This window comes from Crocodylus porosus, unplaced genomic scaffold, assembly GCF_001723895.1.
Source record: "Crocodylus porosus isolate Cpor-Errol unplaced genomic scaffold, CroPor_comp1, whole genome shotgun sequence".
Taxonomy (NCBI): domain Eukaryota; kingdom Metazoa; phylum Chordata; order Crocodylia; family Crocodylidae; genus Crocodylus; species Crocodylus porosus.
In genome coordinates, this window is record NW_017728886.1 from 11,299,159 (window position 1) to 11,304,141 (window position 4,983).

Here is a 4,983-nt window from a genome sequence, read left to right on the forward strand (position 1 = left end):
AAAAAAAAAAAAAAAAGGGAGGGGGAAGGCGGGTGATTGATGGATGCGCGGAGCACTCGCACCTCGGGGCGAACCACCCACCTTTCTCACCCCGGCGAGCTGGGAATACCACTGCTCTGCCCAGGGGCGGGGTTAAGAGGCAGTCAGCCCCAATCCCCCCCGTGAACCGGTATTGGTATGGTCCGCTGGGTTCACCTGCATAAGCAGCACCGGGGCGGCCGGTTCCACTTCCCTCCCGGGGGGGGGAGTGAACTCTAGCCCCGCCCCTTGGGGCGGCGTAAGTGCGACTTAAAGCGCTTGACACCTTGTAGTGCTGCTGGTGCGCAGCGCATCCCCGCGGCTCTCGTGCTGCCTTTTACTTGGGCCCCGTCCTGCCCCATGAACAGCCCAGCTGCAAAAATGTGAAGGAAGGATGACGCCTTTATCAGACCACAAGATTTTTGCAAAAAAACAAAAAAGTCTTTAATTGCAAGCTTTCAGGCACAAACACCCTTCATCAGGCATTAGAGACAAGATTGTAAAAGATTTGTGCGTCCACGATTGTGCATTTAATGCAGAACTGATTCAGATGCCACAGCCCCATGCTTTTGGTTATTACTCCGCCCAGCAGCAACTCAGCACATTTTAGAAGATAGCAAGGAATTAGCTTCTTTCTATTTTAAAGATAGAAATTTTAATTAAAAGATTTTGTGATTGGTTCTCCAACACCTGATGAAGGGTGTTTGTGCCTGAAAACTTGCAATTAAAGAACTTTTTTTTGCAACATTCTTGTTGGTCTAATAAAAGATATCCTCTCTACTATGAGTCCCGATTGTTTTTTTCCTTTAGGCCAATACAGCTACAACCTGGACACCTGAAGGATGACTTCACGTTTCAGAAGCCATTCCTATTTGCCTCGCGTTTTCAAAGCCGAGCTAATTTGCCACGGGCATGACTTGCCAAGGGGTGCACTTGATGGGTGGTTCGTCACCTGAAATCCTTAGATCGGGCTGGATGTGAGAGATGCTCCAGCTCACTCAGAAGTGACAGGCTCCAAGCAGGGATGAAGCTATATGACTGAAGGCCCCTGTCATATGTTATGGTACATTGCACAATTCACTAGGCAATTGTGCCATAAATTTAGAGCACCCCACATGCAAAGTAAGACCAGCCACCCCTGCAAAGTAATTATTACACAGTTGTGATATTTTGTGCTAATTGCTTAGCAGGGGTAGTAGCTGGTCTAAGTTTATTGTGCAATTGACAAGTTATTTAACCAACAACAAGAGGTAGATGAGGGACAGCGTGGGTCCCTTACTGAATGGCAACATAGTGACAGACGTTGCTGAAAAGGCTCAAGTGCTCAATGCCTTTTTCACCTCAAGTCCATGGGGCTGGGTGGGATGCACCCAAGGGTGCTGAGGGGGTTGGCAGATGTGGCTGCAAAAATGCTGACCATTATCTCTAAAAATTCATGGAGACTTGGAGATGTCCCAGCCAACTCTAGAAAGGGCAAATATAGTGCCCATCTTTAAGAAAGGGAAGGAGGAGGATCCGGGAACTACAGACTGGTCAGCGTCACCTCAGTTCCCGGAAAAATAATGGAGCAGATCCTCAAGGAATCCTTTTCTAAGCATTTCAAGAAGAAGGTGGTGGTTAGGAACAGTCAGCATAGATTCACGAAGGACAAGTCATGCCTGATCGACCTGACTGCCTTCTAGGGTGAGATGACTGGCCCCGTGGATGTGCTATACCTTGACTTTAATCAGGCTTTTGATACAGTCCCCACAACATTCTTGCAAGCAAACTAAGGAAGTACGGGCTGGATGAATGGACTGTAAAGTGGACAGAAAACACGTTCAAGAGAGTAGTTAATCAATAGCTCACTGTCTAGTTGGGGGCCAGCACCATATGGAGTGTCCCAGAGATTGGTCCTGGGACCGGTTTTATTCAATATCTTCATCGATGACCTGGAAGATGGCACAGAGTGCACCCTGAGCAAGTTTGCAGATTACAGCAAGTTGGGGGGAGTAGTAGATATATTGGAGGGTAGGGCTAGGATTCAGTGAGACCTCAACAAATTTGAGGATTGATCCAAAAGAAATCTCACGAGGCATGAGTGACCAATACCTCCTGAATCTGGGGGGGCACCAGCCCTACCAACAGCATTAGTGTCAGCCATCGGGGGGGCACTGGCCCTGTCAAGGGGGGCATGTGCACTCCCGTACACCCCCTACCAGTCACCTATGTCATAAGGTTCAATAAGGACAAGTGCAAAGTCTTGCACTTAGGACACAACAATCCCATGGACTGGGACCCAAGGCTGGGACCTGACTGGCTAAACAACAGCTCTACAGAAAAGGACCTGGGGGCCACAGTGAACAATAAGCTGAATATGAGCCGACAGTGTGAATATGAGCCCTTGTTGCCAAGACGGCTAACAGCAACTCAGCTGCATTAGTAGGAGCATTACCAGCAGATAGAGGGAAGTGATTATTTCCCTCTATTCAGCACTGGTGAGGCCACATCTGAAGTACTGTGTCCAGTTTTGGGCCCCCGATACATAAATGATGTGGAAAAATTGGAAAGAGTCCAGTAGAGGGCAACAAAAATGGTGAGGGGGCTGGAGGACATGACTTATGAGGAAAGACTGAGGGAGCTGGGCTTATTTAGTCTGGAGAAGAGAAGGGTGAGAGGGGATTCAATAGCAGCTTCAACTAGCTGAAGTGGGGTTTGAAAGAGGCTGGAGCTGGACTGTTTTTAGTGGTGACAGATGACACAACAAGGAGCAGTGGGTTCAAGTTGCAGCAAGGGAAGTTTTTGGCTGGATATTAGGAAAAACTCTCTCACTAGGAGGGTAGTAAACTGCTGGGACAGGTTACCCAGAGCGGTGGTGGAACCTTCAAAGCAGATTTAAGACCAGGCTGGACAAAGCCGTGGCTGGGATGATACAGTTAGGGGTAGTCCTGCTTCAAGTAGGAGTTTGGACTAAATAACTTCCTGAGGTCCCTTCCAGCCTAATTTTCTATGATTCTATGATTAACTAGTTAATTAACAGGTTAATTCCCAATGAATTTAAACCGGCCACACATGCAAAATAATTATCATCACATGATAAAAATAACTATCCAACTATAAAAAAAAGCCAACCAGTGATAAAGTGAATGCCTGAAACAATGTGTACCAACTCTAAACTGGTTTATAGCCAGCTCTAATTTGAACATGTAGCAGGGCTCTAATGTCACACAGGGAATCAGACTACATATGCCTACTGGTCCCTTCTGATCCTAATCTTTACATTAAAAATGAATCCCCTCTATTGGCAACTCATTATAGTCGAGTGCTTTAGGACTGTACACCACTGAATCACCAAAGCCTCAGGCAACTGGGTTGGACTAGATGACCTCTGGAAGTCCCTTCCAGCCCTGCTTCTCTCTGATTCTGTGATTGGCTGAGAAGGGACAAGGTGACTAAAGTTTATATCCAGCACTGACCTATGATGTACTTTTTGTAGTCCAAACCATTAACTGGTACCAGCTGCCAGCATCTAGCGGGAAGTTAATCTCTTGTGAAAGCTCCCCAACTCAACTTGCTGCCTAAGATGTCTTGCCTTTTCCTAGGACCCTTTCTTCTTTTTTTAGTTTTGAATGATCTTTATTATTTCATCTCTGCTACTGCCTTTTCCTTAGGAAGTTATTAGGCCAGCATGTGCCAGCCAGGCTCTGAAACACCCATCCTCTCTGTCAGCGGCGAGCACTTCAAAGAAGTATTCCATCTGCTCCCAGGAGGTTCGCTCCCCCCTGCTGAGCGGTAGCAGCTGATCTCACTAGGGGGTAGGAATGCTCCAGCACGGTGCTTCAATGTAGGCACAGCAGCCATACAGAGGATATTAATGTTTGGTTAGGTCCCACAGGATGGCACTGGCTGCAGAAGCTCATTGAGTTTTCCAAGGAGGGAGGTGGACAGAGAACCAAGGTGTTATTTCTGGCAGAACAACTTGCATATAAAAATAAATCTCCACACAATGTGAATATTAATGAGATTTAAGAGCTGTGAAAGGAAAATAACACAAAATAAAAAGCAAAAGTTGGCTGGCTGCCATTTGCTGACAGTACATTTAACACTGTCATCTCCAGACCCTTCTAGAGACAGTAAGTAATCCCACAAGCACTCCAGGGCTGCAAGGAACTAAGTATCATCCCAAACTTACAGATCTAATGACTGCTTAATTTTTCAAATACACGGTCTTTGGATTAAGGACTAGATCACAGGTCTGCCCACTCCCGCATAACTTCACTGACCACCAGGTTTACAAAGTCTTACTTCTGCTCTCTCTGATCTAATGAATCTTGTATTCGTTGCAGCTCAGTAGCTCATCTTTGACAGAAGGGGTGGAGAACAAAAACAATACACTTTTTAAAGGAAATAAATGGTATTCATTCGGGCCACATTTCAGCAAAGCATGAACACAAACACATTAGTAAATCTATCCCTATTCAACAATTCACTTAAGCATGCACTTAAATGCTTTGCCAAAGAAGGATGGACTCTTCGATCAATGCCACAGTGAAAGTGAATACGTGGACTGGATTTCAGTATCACTCACGCTGGGATAAAAGACTCACCATTTGCCTCTGAATGCTTTTTGAAAGGACTCACCCTGATTTTGTTTCTGTTCTCCATCACAATAATACCACAGAGAAAGTGAGGTGTTTGAATTTTGCACTTGGCATATGCATGTTCTTTTTCTTCTTTGGAGTGACTGGACTGTACCTGACTCATTGGTAGGGACCTACCTAATTCATGGAGGCTGCCTCTGAATTTTGTAGTCCCAGCATGGCGTTGGGAGCCATTTTCACAGCAGAGTGCAGTGGGACCAAGCTTTTGATTGACTGAGAGCCCCCAGAAGTCCCACCCCTCCCCAGGGATGGATATATGGTCACGGGTCACTCTCCAGGGAGGGGCTGGACTTCCGCGGCCCCTCACACACCAGGGCTTCCCACC

The 4,983-nt window shown here is 46.5% G+C and overlaps 1 protein-coding gene across 3 annotated transcripts in view; it reads right to left on the minus strand.

The window, feature by feature from the left end:
* Positions 1-4,983, minus strand: part of PRKAG2 (protein kinase AMP-activated non-catalytic subunit gamma 2) — a 328,707-nt gene that overhangs the window by 90,006 nt on the left and 233,718 nt on the right. The window lies entirely within an intron of this gene.